General features: G+C 36.7%; 1 long non-coding RNA gene across 2 annotated transcripts in view; it reads right to left on the bottom strand.

Annotated features, from left to right (window-relative positions):
• Positions 1-857: 857 nt before the first annotated feature.
• Positions 858-20,285, bottom strand: part of LOC141520883 (uncharacterized) — a 44,867-nt gene continuing 25,439 nt past the window's right edge. Inside the window, exons 2-4 of one of the 2 annotated variants that reach the window (XR_012477786.1) lie at positions 5,889-5,989; positions 5,038-5,179; positions 858-1,647 (exon numbers count right to left, since the gene is read on the bottom strand). This is a non-coding gene — a long non-coding RNA (uncharacterized LOC141520883). The remainder of the gene's footprint in view (positions 1,648-5,037; positions 5,180-5,888; positions 5,990-20,285) is intronic. The other variant, XR_012477787.1, reaches the window with a different exon arrangement.

The following is a 20,285-nucleotide window of genomic DNA, read 5'->3' as shown; positions in this document are numbered from 1 at the left end:
GAGACAGAGCTCAGTGAATTTTTTCCCAATGTGTCAGGAATGCCCTTAGACACAGGCATTATGGAAAAATGATCCAGGTGAGGGACAAGCTATTGTAGAACAGCACCTTCTTTGCTGAAGAAGCAGTTTGCATCAAAGAGCAATGATTACTGAACCAAGTCTTCCATTCAATAAATCTTAAAAGGAATGACTGTCTTCTGATTCTTTCTGTCCCATCAGCCAAATGTGGCAAGATCTTTTGAATGGTCTGTTAATGTGTGTGTTTGTGTGTGTGTGTGTGTGTGTGTGTGTGAGAGAGAGAGAGAGAGAGAGAGAGAGAGAGAGAGAAACAGACATACAGAGACAGAGAGAGACAGAGAGATGGAAAAATAGAGAGACAGAGACAGAGAGTTTGAGATTGAGATTGATCCTGAATTTGGCTCTCAGGGTCCTGGATATCTGTTCCATTTTGTGTTTCTAAACTTTAGTAGAGGTGACTGAACAGTGATTCTGAGATAAAGATCAGAAGTGGTAGAGCTAGTTCTTACTGGCTAGGATTACGTAAGTCCATTTTTACATTTTTATTATGAGCATTTATACCTCAACAAATTACCAAACATTACAAAACAGGGTCTAGATTTATTGTTTTGTTGATTGTCTAGTTGTATACTGTACATTAAATTTAAAAATGTGTCTTGTGCATTTTGTTGTTTTCATCTGGAGATCATTGTTACACATTTTACCACCACTTTACAGCTTTTTTAAAAAAATTAGAAAGATTTTATTTGTTTTGAGTTTTACAATTTTCCCCCAATTTTGCTTCCCTTCCCCCACCCCCCACAGAAGGCAGTTTATTAGTCTTTACATCATTCCTATAGTATGCTTTGATCTAAGTTGAATGTGATGAGAGCAGTGTACAGCTTTGTAGGAATCTCTATGTCTTCAAAAGCTCAGAAGCTCCTGGGTCCATTACTTAGTGATGGCTATCCTGGAAGAAATGCTTCCTAAAGTTACAACAATGCTTCCTGGAAATGATGATCTCCCCAGGAGACTGGGGCCAAGCAAAACCCCAGAAGCTATGCACCCTAAGGAAGATATTCATACATTGCAAGTCTGAGATGAAGGTGAAGTGACTGTTCAGCAGTTCCACAAATTGTCTCATGTTTTAATGTTTTAGGTATCAACCTCTTGGGAAAGTACAATAGAAGTTATGAATTACTGTTTTGTGTTTTAAGTCTTTGTCAGTAAGCACTTAGAAATCTTTTGTCTTTCAAACATTTCTTTCTTTATTTTAGTGGAGGAAATAAATAACTGTCCTACACCTTATCAAGTTTTTACATTGAGTACTTTTCTATAATGGAGTCTATTCATTCCTCTTAAAGAGTCTTCAGGCATGAGAAATCTTTTCTGGCGTTCTGAGGTTGTTGCATAAAGTACTGAAGAAATCTAACTTATATCTTTAAATTCCAGGACTTCCAAGAGTTAGAACCAGTCTGTGTGAGTACAGAACTCAAACCTGTTAGAAGAAGAGGACACCCCAGCTCTCCTGGGTCAGTAGACACATAGACATGGCAGTTTTTTTTCCCCTATTAACTCTTTACTTTGTTATTCTCTAGCTTCTCCTTAAAGTTGGTATGTCCATCCTGGTTTGGGGTTTTGTTTTCCTGTCTCAAAATAGAAGGGAAAATAAACATCAAATACATTTTCACATTTCTCCCAGAAAGTTCCTCCCTTCCCCCTGACCCTTTTCCAGTTAAACAAATACCCCTAAACACTTTACAGAGACCTTTCTTCTCACTTCATCTATCTCTAATGGGTGGTACTCTAAGCAGTTAGAAAACACCAAAATAAAAACAAATTTATTCCTGATCATGCTAGAAATCTACAAAGCAGATTGCCAATATTTGTGAGCTCCTTGAGGAGAGGGGTTGTTTTGTTATGTTTGAGTTCCCTATGGTGTCTAGAATGGTTCTTTGAACAACTCAATAAATATTGACTGGATAAATGAATGTACCAGATGGAATTTGAGATAGAACTTGAAAAATGCCTAGAAATTTTATAGTAAGAGATAGTAGAGGGAGATAATTCCACACAGAGAGAACATGAACGAGAGTATGAGTAGAGGAAAGCAGAGGATATTCAGGGAATTTGGCCAGGATATAAGGTTCATATAGAAAAAATAGTAGGCCAAAGAACAAGAAAAGTAGACTTATGGAGAGCCTTGAATATTAGAATAAATAGTTTGGACTTCATTTCATGGGAAATATGAACCAAAGAGAATTTTTGAGCAGAGAAAGACATGAACGAGAATTACTTTAGTAATTTTTAAATCTCTTAGGAAAGGGGAGAAATTGAAGGCTTCAAAACCATTTATAATGACTAAGTCTGAAAATGAAACCCTTCAAATGGAAATGCAAACAAACCAACAAACAAACCAATATGGAGAGCTATTTATGAATTTACATGGTGACAAAAGGATCCCATGAAACTCTTCCAAAGGAGCCATTGAGAAAGGTCACTTGCTTCTCCCCTCTCTTTTTTTCTCACAGTATCAATAAGCTGGTTAAGACTCTCTATTCCTTTCTTATGGAAGTACAGGGCAGTGACCAAGAACAGCTTTCTGGAGAAGAACCACTAAATTGCAAAGGTGAGGAAATCAACATAAGACTTTGGACCCAGCACTTCAGTGAAAATGAAGTGATAAGGAGGTCAGAGACAGAAAGGAAGGGTCCATAATATTACTTTTTGTGGAAGCAAAGAACTAGAAATAAAAAAAATGCCATAGGTGTATGGAGAATGAGTATTCCTGGCCCATACATCTAAGTTGTCCAGAAATGATTAGGGAATGACTGACAAAACTATATAATATGAATGAATTGGGAATGTTATTACACCATGAAAAATGACAAATCTGAGAAATTCAGAGAAACACAAAAATGCCTATGAATTTATACAAGCAAAGCAGTCAGAATCAGAAAAATAATTTACATGACTACAATAATGTAAATGAAAATGATAATAAAAGGCAAGGGGCCATAGATGAAAGGCAATGATCAATATTTTTCTGGGGAGAGGTGATGAAACATTTCTTTTCCTAGTGAAGACACAGGACTCTAATGCTGGGCAATGCTATGTACCTTGTCAGATGTGGCCACAGCAGTGGCTGCTTTTAACTTACTGTTTTTCTTCACAACAACGAATAGTTATCTAGGGGGAGGGGAGAAGATAGAGAGGTGAAAAGTCTCAGAAAATGTGGTTTAAAAGGGCAAAAGGAAAAGATACATTTTTTTTAAAAAAGGGAAATAATCACTAAAAAGGGCTTTGAAGAGTGATGCTATAAAGGAAATAAGCATGGTAGGGAGGGGAAAAAAGAGGAATTCTTAAACCTTACAGCAAAGATAATCTAAGGATTGTTCTAGGATGGATTAAACTGGCAAATTATGGATTTTAAAGGAAAATAAATCAGAGGGGAAAGGACTCCTCGGGTACCCCAGCATTTTGTGAATTTAAATAACAATGGTGCTTCTCAATCACACTGTCACTGGGGTTCATGCCATGGCATCATATTATACATGAGCTACCTTGTAAATATGAGGTCTTTGACTCTGCCCTTTTGATATTTCTGTTAAGTAAATGTTTTGGGACAATGTTCAAAATAATATATGTTATACTGCACCTCAGGCTGTAACCCAATGAGACTTCAGTGTACAGGGCTTGGAAATAGAGCCAGAAGAAGAAAGAGATAGGAAGGAAGGAAGGAAGGAAGGAAGGAAGGAAGGAAGGAAGGAAGGAAGGAAGGAAGGAAGGAAGGAAGGAAGGAAGGAAGGAAGGAAGGAAGGAAGGAAGGAAGGAAGGAGAAGGAAAAACTAAAAGGGATCTGACAGACCAAGCAAGGCATTTAAAAAGTAAAATATTTAATCAGGACCAAATGACGAGTAAAGGAATAGAAAAACACATTCCAACACTCCTGAAGATGTGCAATCTCCTTCCAAATTCCCACCAGAGTAACCTCAATGCTTCTGGTATTTTCACTTATTAAACTAAGGAATACTCTGTGTCTGTTGCTCCAGCGTCCTCCATAGCACCATTGGAGAAACCTAGGAAATAATCCTCCCAAAAGACTTATACTCCAGTCTCTACCCTGCCCAAACTGAGTCTGACTATAGCAGCTAGGTATCCTTTTGTCCCACCATCTCCTTGTTCTATGGAACTCTCAGCTTGTTCTCATGCTCTTATTGCCTCTCTTCCTAGGCTTGGCATGGCCAAGTTTGCTTTTCCGTATAGCCTTCCTCCTTTTCCTCCTCCTCTTCTTCTTTCTCCTTCTTTTCCTCCTCCTTTTCTCATCCTCTTCCTTTTCTTTTTCTTTCTTAGTTTTTATGTTGAGACAACTGGATGTTATAGTGGAAAGAGCATGAGACCCAGAATGAGAAAGACCAGAGTTCTAATCTAGCTTCAGGCATTTACTATTGGTATGATTCTGGGCAAACTTTGCCTGCTTCAATCTGTAAAGTGTGGATAATTAGAGCACCTACTTTTCACAGTTGTGAGGATCAAATGAGATGATATTTGTAAAGTGCTATTCAAATCCTAAAGTGTTTTATAAATGCTAACTATCATTAATTTTGTGAACTGAAACCTATAAAGGCTTTGCAAATATTTAGTATCTGGGGAAAGTACCTCAAGTTAAAAATTTAGAATGGCACCAGTGGAATTGGTATCATTATATATCTGATAGTGTCATCGTGGAGAGCTATCATAGTCATCTTTGTAGCTTTGCTATTTTGTTTCTGTATACTGTCTGAACATTTACCCAGATCTGGGCGATGAGGATGATTTTAGTTTCCTCTGCTACATCTTCCCTTCTGCTTGCATGCCATTCAAAATCTTTAGAATGAGCGTGAGAGGAAAGAAATTTCCCCTGAAGTGTCCTGGGGAGCTTAAGAAAGATTCCTTTTCCTAATGCAATTTGAGAGAAGACTAATTAAAGTGGCTGTATCAAGGATTCAGTATTATTCAGCAAAAGAAGGATCAAGATATATTTACCAGTCAGTTACCCACCTCGGTGGCCCTAGCTCTCTTCTTTTGCCTGTCATACAGGAGATTGGACTTTCCAGACTTCAGGCTGCAAGGTTGTTTTTTAAAGGAGGGATAGTGTGGTGTTGGATCTGATAAAATGGATATACACACATCATTCTGGACCCTCCAAGGAAAGAAGAGAAAGGAAGAATTTGAAGTCAGAATTAAAGAGGGATAAAAGGAAGTTGGGAAAGGGTGGAGGCTGGAAGAGGAAAATCTTTAAACCCCCATATTTCCTCTCTCTTGTGATGTCTATGTGGTCTGCTTGTGAATGATTAATATAATAAGGGCGTCAGAAGAGGGCTGCTAATAATGAACACTGATTGGGAGCAAGCCACAGCTGTTCTGATGGATTTCTGAACAGCAGTCTCTTGCTGAATGAGCCTCGTGATTATTTATCTGCAAGCCAGGGTCTTCATTGTGTAGGCTCTGCTGTCTCAGCCTGTGGGCTGACTGGTGTGCCAAAGCTATAGAAATCTCTGATGATGACGGATTCTAGATGAGTTGCTTTCTGTCTTCCATGCAATGTGGTACAATCCTAAATCAGGACACTCGGAAAAAAATCAGACAGATCCTCAAGGACAGAAGCCTGAAGCTGCAACATCCAATGCTACAGTCAGACACAAGGGAAACGCACATGGAGATCTTTGATTGTTCAAAAGACAATTTTGATTCTATTGGCAGAGAGGCATGTTTAACCTCATTAACACAAATATTCAGGTAGACCATAGAGTCAATCAGAGCTGGAAGGAATCGTAGGCAACACCTAATACAACAATCTACCATGTCCCCTCATTTTACACATGAGGAAACTGAGAACCAAAAAGACTTACCCAGGATCACATAGTGAGGATGACTTCAGCAGGCTCAGGATTTGAAATGAGGTATTCAGACATCAATATCAGTGCCTTTTCTTGACATCATAGTGAATGACCTATACAATGTAATTAAAGTCAGTCACTTAAGAAGCCTTTATTAAAGACTTACATTATACTCAATAGAGCAAAGATTGTGCCAATTTTCAGATGATTCAGGCTGAAAAATCTTTTCTTTCCTAAATTTACCTATCACTTCTACTAGCATTGGGGGCTATAGAAATGAAATCTCATTTTAAGAAACTGTCCAAAGAAATATTTGTGCAATATCTGGTTCAAGTAGATTTCAGAACAATGGTATTATTTGAATCATTCCGTGAAGTAAATTGTAACAGGACTTGATTTGTGTTTACTACTAGTCTAACGTAAATAAAAGAGCAGTGGTATTTCCAGTTTACAATAGCTGGCTAATCATGCTATTTCATTATGCCTATGGAGAAAAAACTTAAGGCTCAGCCAGTGACTTATGACTCTGAGAAACATGGAAATATGATTTTCTCATTTACTAGTTCACCTTTTGATTTGATTTAGTTTAATTTTTTAAATCATTCAATTGGAGTTAAAAGATACTTTTTAAAAATGGCAACTTATTCAAGAAGCTATGAGAACTGGAAACGGAAGGGATTCTTATCAATTGAGGAATGGCTAAACAAGTGATACTATATGATTGTGATGGAATACTATTGTAAATATAAATAGGAAATGATGAGCTCAATGATTTTAGAAAAACTTGGAAAGACTTCCACTAAATAATGAATAGCAAAATAAGCAGAACCAAAAAAACCATTGTATTCAATAAAAAGTCATTTAAGAATGATTTTCTGCAAATAAGTTATTTGTCTGTTATAAATACTCAAATTAACTATAAAGGACATATGAAGAAAGATGCTATCTGCATCCAGAGAAAGAACTGATAAATAGAAGTAGTATAAAATAATTTTATACTGATTTATCTATGTATATATGTATATAAACATATTTATTTATTTGTATCTAAAGTTAGCCTTCTCTAGAGGGAGGAAGGGAAAAAAGAGAAAAAGAAATTTACAAATATACAATAAAATATATTGTGCATTTGAAAGGAATAGCAAGATGTGCATAATAGATTTGCAGTTTCATTTGCAATCATCCTTTTAAATTATATTTTGTTATGGAAATGCTTGTCTTATTCCAAAATTTAAAAATTTTTTAAAAGAGAAGCTGGGGCAGCTAGGTGGTGCAGTGGATAAAGCACCAGCCCTGGAGTCAGGAGGACTTCAAATTTGACCTCAGACAGACATTTAATAATTACCTAGCTGTGGGACCTTGGACAAATCACTTAACCCCACTGCCTTGATGAACAACCTAACAAATAGTCCGTCTTCAGAGAGAAGTAACATTTGCCCTATTTATTCCCCTCCTGACTTCACCTCTAACCCTTCTGAACTTTCTTTTAATCTTCCATCATCATCATCATCATCATCATCTTCACCATCATCATCATCTTCATCATCATCATCATCATCATCATCATCATCCTAGCTAAAATTTATATATTACCTACTTTGTGCCAGATACTATACTAAACATTTTAGAAATATTACCTGATTGATCCTTACAACAACTCTGAGAGGTAGGTGCTATTATTATTATTATTCTCATTTTACTCATCAGGAAATCAAGGCAAGTAGAGATTAATAAAACTTGCTCAGGGTCATAAGTATATAAGCTAATAAGTATATGAGGCTGGTTTTGAATTCAGATCTTCCTGACTACAGCCAGCCCTGTGCTCTATCTATTTCTCTACCTAGCTCCCTCTTCAATGTTCCAGAAATTTCTTCATCTGGGAGGCTCATTTTACCTCTGGATTTTTATACACTGTAAATATTTTTCCTCTAATTGACTAGTTCCATCTAGGATCTTCATTTTAAATTAACCATATTTAACTCAATAGAGTGACCAGGAGAAAACCCCAAAATACCTATGGGTAAGCAAAAAGGACTCCCAGAAGGCATATTTACTATCTAAACTTGAGTCTACTTTTCCTTGGACTTTGTTGTAATTATGGAAGTGTATTGTCACAGTTTTTGACAAGTGGAGAGGAGGTATGAAATGTTTTATAGCAATTGTTCATTCCAATTAGCTTTGTAAAATACCTTTTTCTAGAAGTTAATTTATTAGTTGATTAATTCCTATCAATTGACAATCATTACAAAAAGAACAGTTGTGGTGGCTTATGAGTTACAGCAATAGAAAAGATACACTCCAACCCCTAGAGTGTAGAAATTAGCATAGTAGTCATACTCTAGTAAGCCAACTTGTTAGTGAGTAGGAGAGATTGGAAAGGGAAGAGGCTGAAAACAAGGAGATCAATTAGGAAGTGATTGCAATAGTTCATGTGAAAGGTAAGAAGAGTTCATATTAGTGTAGAGGGGTAGTTAGGTGACACAATGGATAACGGACTGACTCTGAAATCAGGAGGACTTGAGTTCAAATCCAGCCTCAGACACTTGACATTTACAAGCTGTGAGATCTTGGGTAAGTCACTTAACCCCATTTGCCTCACATCCAGTGCTGTCTCTAGTCTTGTTTCCTGCCTCTTCCCTTTCTAGATCTACATGAGGTTGGTGACTTAGCACAGCACCCTCTCACTCAAAACCAATCGATGTGGTTGTCATGGCATCACCTCCCTGATGTCATGGTCTTCTTTGATAATGAAGGATTAAAAAAAATTATCATCATCAAAGTCCCCTTAAGTGAAAAGTGAAAAGAAGCAAATGTATGTGAGACATATTGTGAGTTTAGAGTTGACAAGATTGCAAGACTGTAATATTGCTCTCAAATGACATTGGGAAATTTGCAGAACCTGATAAGCAATTTGTAAAAAACAGCAATTGCACTGTAAAGACAAACAGCTTTGGAAGACTTAAGAACTCTGACTGACCACTGCAATGACCGATCATAATTCTAGCGGAGAATTATGAACTATGTTACTCTCCTGACAGAGAGGTGAGGGTCTCAAGGTTCAGAATTCATACATAATCAATGGGGAAATTCTTTTCTTTGCTGATTATGGTTATGAGAATTTATTACAAAGATTTTGCTTTTCTTTCTTTTTTTTTCAGTTGCTTCCTATAATCTGGGGTATCCTCCCCACAACTGTTAAATTGAAATTCCTAAACACAGATTTAATAATGACTTTCCCTTACTGATATATTTTCAGTGACTTCATGTTGTTAAAATTATATGTTAAAATTTCAATATTTCAAATTTCCAATTTTCCAAATTTCAATTTCCAAATATAGTATTTAGGGCTCATCCATACCTTTCTGATTTTATTTTTTATTACTTCGCTTCACATAAAGCCATTTAAGTGTTGGAAGGTTTTGCAAAAGACCTTTAGGATTTCACCACCAAGAGACTGGATAGTAGGAACAATATCTTAAACCCTCATTTCATGCAAAGCTAGTTTTTCCATAAAATATATTGAAACTACCCTCAAAACTTGGCTAACCCTGAATTCCAGTACTGGAACCATCAATCTAGTCTCCTAGTGATCTAAACACAAAAGTCAGGAAATAAGGAATCAGGAGCTAGGTTTCTGAATAAAGGACAAGCCAAAATAAATCAGAAGGGTGGGGACCTCTTGAATCATTGCTGTATACTGAATACATATTGTGAGACCAACCTGAATTGGCCCTGTCCCACAACAGTGATACTACCTTAACAGAGTCCCCTCTTTCCTCCCAAGTAGAATTCAAGTCCTACCTCCCATAAAAGAGATTTTAATTGAGCCTTTTTGCCTCTTTAAATAATTTTGTATGATACATTTTACTATTTTCTTATTTGTATAAATCTCCCTCTACTCCCTGATACTCTCTTATCTCTAGATTTTTAGTTTACCATTCTCTCCTGATTCTCCTCCTACCTATCTGACATCTTCTTTGTCTCCTCTGCTGGATCCTCTTCCAGATCACATTCTCTAGTCATTTGTGTCCCTCTGGGTCCTTTCCTAGTCCTCTGCTCTCCTCTCTTTATTATTCTCTTGCTGTTTTCATCAGATCCCATGTATTTAATTGTGATCTTTATGCTGTTGATTCTCAAATCTACCTTTCTGCTTTAATCTCTCCTCTGATTTCCAAACTCACATCTTTACTTGCCTTTTGGACATCTAGAGCTACATGTCCTATAGACATTTTAAACTCAATAGGATCTACCTAACCTATCTGAAAAAAAGAGATGGGGGAAAAGGAGTAAAGAAAAGGGGGCAGGTAGGTGGTACAGTAGGATAGAGCACCAACTCCAGAGTCAGGAGGACCTGAGTTCCTATCTGGCCTCAGACACTTGATACTTACTAGCTGTATGACCTTAGGCAAGTCACTTAACTCTGATTGACTCACATTCAGGGCCATTTCCTCTCTGATTTATATCTGACCACTGGACCTAGATGACTCTGGAGAAGAAAGTGAGAGGAGTGACTTAATACAGCCCCCCCATACAATTCATGTTCATGTCATGACATCACTTCCCTGATGTCATGTTTTTTTTTCGAGAATAAAAGAGAAACATCAACATCTTAACCTCTCTGCTTATCTCTAATTTCATATCTCTAACTACCTTTCAGATATCTTAAACTGATGTCCAGAGGACATTTTAAACTTTATCTGTCTATAAACCAACTCATTATCTTTCCCTCTCCACTGTCTTTCTGCCTACCTTCCTTTCCTATTACTATAAAGGGCAAAGGCATGCTCCTAATATTTCAGACTTGCAACCTAGGAGTCATCTTGGATATCTCATTATTTCACACCCCCCACATCCCATCTGTTGCTAAGTCCTATTGATTTCACCTTTGCAACACCTCTTAAATACATCCCCTTCTCTCCTCAGACATTGCCACCCCTCTAGTGCAGACCCTCATCTGGATTACTGCAATAGCCTACTGGTGGGTCTGCCTGCCCTAGCTCTCTTCCCATTCCAATCTATTCTCTATTTGGCCACCAAATTGATTTTCTTAAAGCATTAGGTCTTACTAAGTTATTCTTCTTCCAACTCTTTCCTTAATAAACTCCAGTGGATCCCTGCCACCTTTAGGGCCAAAATCCTGTTTGTTATTCAAAGTCCTTCATAACCTAGGCTCCTCATACTTTCCAGACTTCTTATACCTTACTCCTCACCAGGGACTCTTTAATCCAATGACACTGGTCTCTTGGCTGTGATACTCCTCTTGGCTTCATCTCAAACATTTTTTGGACTGTACTGTATGCTTAGAATACTCTCCTTCTTCAACCTACTTCCTTCAACTCTTTTAGTATCTTTCCCTCCCTTAATCATTTCCTACTTCTCTTATGTGAATCTTGTTTATACTTATTTGTTTGGTTGTAGTCTCCCTCGTTTGGCTATGAACTCCTTGAGGGAAGAGAATAATTTTTTGTCTCTGTTTGCATTTCCAAAATTTAACACAGTGTCTTTTATATTGTAGGTATTTCATAAATGCTTATAGACTAGTAACTATTGACCTTAATTAGAGATCAGGTTTCTTGAGGGCAGAGACAGTTTCTTTTTTATCCCTTTATCTTCAGCACCTAGTAGGGACTTAATAAATGTTTACAGAATTGAATTGTTGAAGTGTGCTGAAGTGAATTGAATTGAAAATGGTTTAATGAGGAAGAAAATGTGCTTTCTTGCCCTTTGCACAGACCAAACATCTCTAAATATATTTATAATCCTGAGCTCATTTGAGGGAGCTTGGCAGTTTGCAGTAATTCACATACACTGGGGAGTATTACACTAGTTCTGCAAAAGGAAAAAAAAGAAAATTATAAATGTTCAGGAAAGAACAACCCATTGAACTCAGAACTGTTGCCCCCAAAGAGAATCAGTAGCTATACAAGTCACCCTTTTGATTCACACCTGCTGTGTAAGATCCCTCCTGAATTTCAGGATACAAAATTATCAGCTCTAGGAACAAGAGAGTGAACCCTCTAGAGATAACCAGCTTAGTACAAGTGACAAACCTGTCAGGAGATGGCAATCAACTAGCTCCCATTGGAAGGCAGACACATTGGAAAGTACCCGAACCCTTCAAGCCTGCCTAGGAGAGGTGTTGATGTATTTCTTTCCTAATTGTTCATTCCTTGCTTTATATATTTTTCTTTTTCTTTTTTCCCTCATGACTGAGGCCATTGACCCTGAAAAGTACCTCTGTCATCTTAAGATGCATAGAGAACGTCAACAAATAAAAGTCTCTAAACTCTATCGTTATGGGACTGACAGTTCCAAACTGGGCTGTGGGTCTGACCTCTAATGTTTCCACTCACCCACCCTCATTTCCAAACTAGACACACTGATGTTTATAGGGAGCTGAAATCAGATTGGCATGATCCATTGAAAGCTAGTCATAGGTCTGCCCTTTGGGAAATTCTCAATTATTAGACAGAAACAGTGGCTTTGAGAAGGAAAAATATTTCACTTGGCAGAACAGTTCCCTATACCTAGTTTCACAGTTAACCCCCCCCCCATTTTTCTCTGGTTGCCACAACTCAAGTTGAAACAGTGACAATGCCAACTCTTTCTGTACTAAGTCTGTGTCCAAAATAATATAATCATGGGTTTAGAGCTGAAAGGGAAATTGGAGTATATATAAGAGTTCAAACTTCTCATTTTATGAGAGTGGAGACTGAAGCCCCAGGAGGTTAGATAAGTTACATAAAGTCACATAGATGGTAAAAATCAAGGGTAAGTTTGAAATTCTCCAATGGAGACAGCGTTCTTTCTACTGGACAGTTGGTTCACATCTGGCTTCAGACGCTTGATACTTACTAGTTGTGTGACCTTGGGGAAGTCACTTAACCCTGATTGCCTCACATCCAGGACAATCTCCAGTTGTCCATATCCATATCTGGCTACTGGATCCAGATAGTTCCAGAGAATAAAGTTAGGCTGGTGACCTAGCACACCATCACTTAAAATACAATTCACCTGTTTGTCATGGCTTTATTTTTCTAATGTCAAGATCTTCTTTGTAACGAAGAACAAACATCTTCATCTTTCTACTGTTCTCACTCTTTAAGGATATCAACTCACAATTTAGGAGTGCCCTCAGATTTACAAAATACTTTTCTCATGACTAGCTTTTCAGGTATGCAGGGAAGGCAAGGATTATTATTCCTATTCCTATTTTACAGCAGAGGAAACTGAGGCAATAGCAATGAAGTGACTTCCCTACATAGAAGATGGAAGAACTTAGAGTCATTGCTCTTCCTATTCAATTGAACTATTCAGTCTAAGTCAATCATTGATGTTTCCACCATACTGAGACCCTGAGAGCAAGAAGGATCCTTTCCAAGAAGAATTCTTAATTTAGACACTCCCTAGAGATGGTCCTTTACTAGATAGCCTTCTTTGAGAAGCCAGAGTTCTTCTAAATATGAAATCAGCTGTATGTTTATTTCTAATCATTTTAGATCCAGAGAGGTAAAAAAGATGTTGATTTGTTTCCTCTGACCAGTAAATAAAGACAAATTTTGACCTAAGGAATTTTTTAAAGTTAAAGAATGTTTTGTTCTTTTTTTTAAAAAAAATTAGGTCCGGGGCAGCTAGGTGGTGCAGTGGATAGAGTACAGACCCTGGAGTCAGAAGGACCTGAGCTCAAATCCTGCCTCAGACACTTAATAATCACCTAGCTGTGTGATCTTGGGGAAATCACTTATCCCCATTGCCTTGCAAAAACCAAAAATAAATAAATAAGTCTATGGAAGAAAGAAAACAGTAATGAAATAAATACAGCAATATAAAACTGTGGAAGATGACATGGTCAAAGGCAAACAGGAGGTTAGGGTATTCACCCTGGCATCACAGATAGATGGATTGGAGTGGAGAGGGATTTGAGATGGGGAGCCTTGTATTTGATCTCTTTACATTAAACTACTCTAAGTCATACTTTGCCTAATTGTCAAAAAGATTTTCCTAAAGCATAGGCTTAATGTGTCACTTGATTGCTCAATATTGGCTCCTTATTATCCTAAAATAGAAACTTTTCTGTTAGGTATTTAAATCTCTTTATAAACTGAACACTTCCTCATATTTCTCTTCCTATGGTCTGTGTGATCTATTCAGGCATACTGGCCTAGTCCCTGTTCCCACCACTACCACCACTTCCATACCCAGACTGCCCTTCCTCTTCAACTTGTCCATTTGCAACCCCTTTTGTTCAGCACTCTTCCCACTGCTATTTGAAGGCTGATACCTCTACCACCTTACCTTAGTAACTAATGCATTCTCTTGCAAAATGTTCTTTTAATGTATATACACTCTCTACAAAAATGCAGAATACGAGGGAGATTCACATGGAAAGAATACATAGGGAGCATTTTGGGAATGTATTTTCCTTTAGCGACTATCCTAATAGTAACCTGGAATGGGATGGGGGGGGGGGGAGGTGTGTATGATAAACATGAGCAGGTTTGATTGTTAAAGCCCCTTACTCTAGGTAGAGCACCACCCCACCTCTCATCACTGGCAAAGCACATAAGCAATTTTTAGGAATGTTTCCGTTACAGTATCAGTTTTAGTAGGTGGATGGGTAATACAAATCTTCTTTGTCCCAGGTTTTACTTGCTTTTGCCTTAGGGGATTGTTTCTTCTAGATTTAGGAATATGCATGTATTATGCATACATACATACATTATTGCCTATATTTAGCAGAAATTATGTGTGTATATACATTCATATTAAAACATACATATCTATACATGTATGTGTTTTGTACATATGCATGTTTGTATTTACATATATATTCCTCTGGAAATGATATAAATTTAACTATATATAGAGATGTATATATTTGTGAGTGTTTATTCCTATGGTGAAATAGATACATCTATATCTTGGCAGATATAAATATGGATTTGAATCCATATCTACATAGATAGTTCCAAGGATCTCTCTCCCCACTTGTATAAATGCAAATATTTTAGATGTACATATATATACACATAAACATATATATAAATACATATACATTACATACACATATACAAGGTCTAGAATTAGTAGAAAAACAATTATCTATGTGTATAATAGATATATCTCCAAAAAAAAAAAAACAAATTCCTACCAGTTAGCAGGATTGTACTTCGTGTGTGTGTGTGTGTGTGTGTGTGTGTGTGTAGAGAGCATGTATCTATGTTCATACAAATATTTATGTTGTGTATATAGGCATCTATTTATGTATGTACACAATCTATATCCTTGTCAAAAGGAACAGAGAAAGTATTGCAAATATTATCAAGTCTCACAAATGAAACTGAAGAACATGGGGATATTGTGTTTTTCTCACTTTGAGGGAAAGGAAAATAAGAAAAAAAGGGGAAAAAAGAAAAAGAAAAAAGGAAAAGAAAGGGAAAAGGAAAGGATTAGCAATAGACAAATAGAGACTGAATCTATGATTTCCTTTGTATATGGAACTTCCATATGAGGAAACTCCCTCTACCAATGCAAGCAGCTATAAATTAGAATTATAACATACAGTCCCAGAGAGTTGCCTAGAGCACTTTCTAAGTATATGCAGGTATATGAATATTTATAAATGCATATGTAAAAATAATTCCCTCTCTGTTTATAGACTCCCCTGTTTATGGAAACTCGTGCTTGCCTAGAGGTACAATTCAATATGATTTCATTGCAATTGGAGTTTCCAAATAGAGTCAGCATCAGTTTTTCTTCCCCTTATCCTTCAGCATCATTGAAGTGGGAACATTTCTTGGACCTCCACATCTAGACTTCTAAACTCCTCCTCTAATCACTACCTATGTCACCACTAATAATAACTGATGAAGATTTGTCAGCCACCTTTTTTTCTTTTATATGAAGTCAGGGATAAAATAATAGCAATGGAAGACCAGGGAGCAATGGTAGACAGAAAGAAGCCAAGGGCTGAAGTTTCTGGTTGCCTCCAGAGAATCAGCTCCTCCTCCTTAGTTAATCCTTCTCCCACAGGATGAAGAAATTGTTCACCATCTTAATGCAGATACAAGCTTTGAGCTGATCCCAAAGGAGGAGAAATGTAAAGTTCCCTCTGACTCCGCTAAAGTTTCACCAGTTTCCCTATCACTTCCCTTCAGGGGCAGGTGGAAAGGCCATCCTTCAGCTTTGATTCTCATTGTATACACCTGAAGCTTTTTGGATCACAGCGAAAGGTTGGAAACTACATTGCAGGAACTTGGCACTGTTTAACCCTTCTTGCATATCCTCTCATGTGGTGGATAAATAGGAAGGATGCTCATTCAAGCTTCATGCTTTTCTTTCTCAGACACCTTCAGAAACACAGTCTCACATAACCAAGTTCCAAACACACCATGCATTGGTGAATCCTATGCTCTCCAGGTGAGGAGACTAGGAAACCAGGGCTACACATACACTTGAATGTGTATATGTTGCTTCCCTAATGCTCTTTGAGGGAAGGGAATATTTCACTTTTGTCTTTGCATTCCCAGTGCTCATAGAGTTTGTAGTATATACTCTATCATAAGGGTTTTAAAAATACTTGTTGATATGATACATCCTGATCTTGGATAGAGGACTGATAAACTTTTTCATATCCCTTAGACCACCATGCTATATAATAATAACTGACATTGATATAGCTATAAATATTCTGAGATACATAAACTTAATTACACTCATTTTATAAATGAGGAAACTGAGGCAAAGAAAGAAGGAAGTGACCTTTTTCTGCTTTTTATTTCTGTGGGAAAGTTTGTGGAAGGAGTAGGAGAACAGAAAAGGATGTGATTTCAATAAAAATGAGGAAATTGTGAAGGTGTTTTGAAATAATTTGAACTTGTGGAAAAAGGACAAAGATTGAATTAAGAGAAAAGAAATTTGGAAGGAATAAGGCAAAATTTGAAGGAGAACAATCTCCATGCTGAAATTTTATTTCTGGATTCTGTGAAAGAGAACTATAAAAGGAGCAGGACTAAGGCATGAGAATTTGAAGAGAAGGTTCAAGGGGAAGGACAAGCAAAATAATGTGGTTGACCAGGAAAAAGTAATATAAAAAATAAACAAAAATGGTTAATTAAATTAGTGAGTACAAAAATTTAGTGAAAAAAGTAGTGAGAAAAACACAAGACATTATGAGGTGGCTATAAAGTTTTGAAACAATCAATTCATAAGTTAATATTTTTTAAGAATCTATTAGTCCACAAACTGGGCTAAGTGATAGAGATACAAAAATAGGGATAGTACTTGCCCTCAAGCAGCTTATATGCTAAAGGATGTGGGGGATATAGATGATAAAAGGTTATAAGTTCTTAAGAAGGTACCTATAGGTTAAGTGTTCACATACTTGAATAGTCCAGAAACAAGGATGAGAATCTCCAACATGATGGAGAGTTGGTAAAATTTTATGGTGACTAACCTGAAGTGTTTGTACTTCCTTGACAGCCAAGTGACTGCAATCTATGTTACCAGTGTACACTGGACTCTCTTTGAAAAGGTAATTTGAAGGAAACTGAGGAATATCTCTTTATCAAGTTATTAGGAACAATTAAGTGGTTTTATTTTTTTAAAGGCAGAAGTGAGACTTTAGTAGAAAGAGAAAGATAGATTTTAAGTGGCAGAGGAGAAATTTGATGCTTGTCAAGAACTTGGAGAGTGAAAAATTTTCGAGAAAGAAAAGAAGGAAAAGGACAATTGTACATTTTGACTTAAAAAATTAAGTTTGAACTTCTTTCTCAAGAGTAGTGAAGTATCTTCTCATCACCTAAGAAATGATAAATTATATCCACAGATACTTTTGGTGGAGAGATTGTCCAATAAAGAACAGAAGAAGAGAAGTGGTGGTTGTTGATTCAGGAAGACTGAGACAATTATTTTTCAACTTGATAACAATAGAGAGATCTCTAGTCTTCCTAGGGCATAAGTCCATGATTTCCTGAGACCATTAACTCCCAACCACTTCTAGTAGTTCATATGGATGTAAATAATATTGTTGAAAGGAACATAAAAAATGTGCCAAAGTATTTGAAGACTTAGCAAAGAAACTGAAGATCATAAAAGCATAGATTATATTATTCTCCTTGCTTTCTATCAAAGGCAAAGGATGCATGGGGAAAATAGAGAGGTGATTTAGTTAAGAAATAGCAACTAGGGGCAGCTAGGTGGCACAGTGGATAGAGCACCGGCCCTGGAGTCAGGAGGATCTGAGTTCAAATCCAGTCTCAGACACTTAATAATTACCTAGCTGTGTGACCTTCAGCAAGTCACTTAATCCCACTGCCTTGAAAAAAAACTAAAAAACAAAAAAAAATCAAAGAAATGGCAACTAAAGTAAATTTCTGGACCACAGTTTAAAATATGAGAATCAGCAAGTATGAAGTTCACTGAGGTTGATGTTCACCTAACAAAATCTGTCAAGAATGTATTTGCATAAATAATCAAAATCTAATCAAAAAGGTATTTGAACTCTCACTCTTACAAATGACATGGTGGTCTACCTAGAGAATCCCAAGAAATCATCCAAAAAACTACTGGAAACAATTAGCAATTTTAGCAAAGTTGCAGGTTATAAAATAAACCCTCATAGATCCTTAACTTTTCTATATATGTCTAGCAAGGTACAGCAGGAAAAGCTAGAAAGAGAAATCCCACTCAAAGTAACCTCAGACAATATGAAATACCTGGGAGTCTATTTGCCAAGACAGACTCAGAAACTTTTTGAAAACAATTATAAAGCACTTCTCACACAAATTAAATCAGATTTAAATAACTGGGCAAATATCAACTGCTCATGGATAGGTAGAGCTAATATAATAAAAATGACAATTCTACCAAAACTAAACTACCTGTTTAGTGCCCTACCAAAATTCCAAAAAATTACTTTAATGAGTTAGAAAAACTTGCAAGTAAATTCATATGGAGAAATAAAAAATCAAGAATTTCTAGGAATTTAATGAAAAAAGTGCAAAAGAAGGGGGGATTAGTACTACCTGATCTGAAATTATATTATAAAGCATCAGTCAACAAAACTGTTTGGTATTGGCTAAGAAATAGAGTGGTGGACCAATGGAATAGACTAGGTACAAAAGCAGGAGATGATTATAGTAATCTGCTGTTTGATAAACCCAAAGAATCTGGCTATTGGGATAAAAATTCTCTCTTTGATAAAAACTGCTGGGAAAATTGGAAGTTAGTATGAAAGAAACTTAGATTAGACCAACACCTCATACCCTTTACCAAGATAAGATCCAAATGGTTACAGGACATAGACATAAAAAACAATACTATAAGCAAATTGGACGATCAAGGACTAATTTACCTGTCAGATCTATGGAAAAGGGAGCAGTTTATGACTAAGGAAGAGATGGAGAACATCACCAAAAACCAACTAGATGATTTCGATTACATGAAATTAAAAAGCTTTTGTACAGATAAAACCACTGTAATCAAGATTAAAAGAAATGTAGTAAATTGGGAAACAACCTGACAAAGGATTCTAACAAAGGACTCATTTCTAAAATATATACAGAGAACTGAGTCATATTTTTTAAAAAAGCCATTCCCCAATTGACAAATTGTCAAAGGACATACAAAGGCAATTTACAGCTGAGATCAAAGCAATCCATAGACATATGAAAAATTGCTCTAAATCATTAATTATTAGAGAAATGCAAATCAAAGCTTCTCTGAGGTGCTACCTTGCACCTCTCAGACTGGCCAATATGACCAGAAAGGATAATGATCATTGTTGGAAGGGCTGTGGGAAATTTGGGACACTTTCATACTGTTGCTGGAGCTGTGAACTTATCCAGCCTTTCTGGAGAGAAATTTGGAACTACGCCCAAAGGGCAACAAAAATGAGCATACCCTTTCATCCAGCAATACCGCTACTGGGTCTATACCCTGAAGAGATGATGAAAAAGGGTAAAAACATCATTTGTACAAAAATATTCATAGCAGCCCTGTTTGTGGTGCCAAAGAATTGAAAATCAAGTAAATGTCCTTCAATTGGGGAATGGCTTAGCAAACTGTGATATATGTATGTCATGTTCTATTAGAAACCAGGAGGGATGGGAATTCAGGGAAGCCTGGAGGGATTTGCATGAACTGATGGTGAGTGAGATGAGCAGAACCAGAAAAACACTGTACACCCTATCAGCAAGATGTGGGTGATTTTCAACTTTGATGGACTTGCTTGCTCCATCAGCGAAACAACCAGGGACAATTTTGGGCTGTCCACAATGGAGAATACCATCTGTATTCAGACAAAAAACTGTGGAGTTTGGACAAATTTCAAGGACTATTCCCTTTAATTTAGGAAAAAAAACAGATATCTTATTGTCTGTTCTTGTTATCGCCTATACTTTTTGTTTC

This window comes from Macrotis lagotis, chromosome 1 (genome assembly GCF_037893015.1).
Source record: "Macrotis lagotis isolate mMagLag1 chromosome 1, bilby.v1.9.chrom.fasta, whole genome shotgun sequence".
In the NCBI taxonomy this organism is placed as follows: domain Eukaryota; kingdom Metazoa; phylum Chordata; class Mammalia; order Peramelemorphia; family Peramelidae; genus Macrotis; species Macrotis lagotis.
This window is presented reverse-complemented; position numbering and strand designations above follow the sequence as displayed.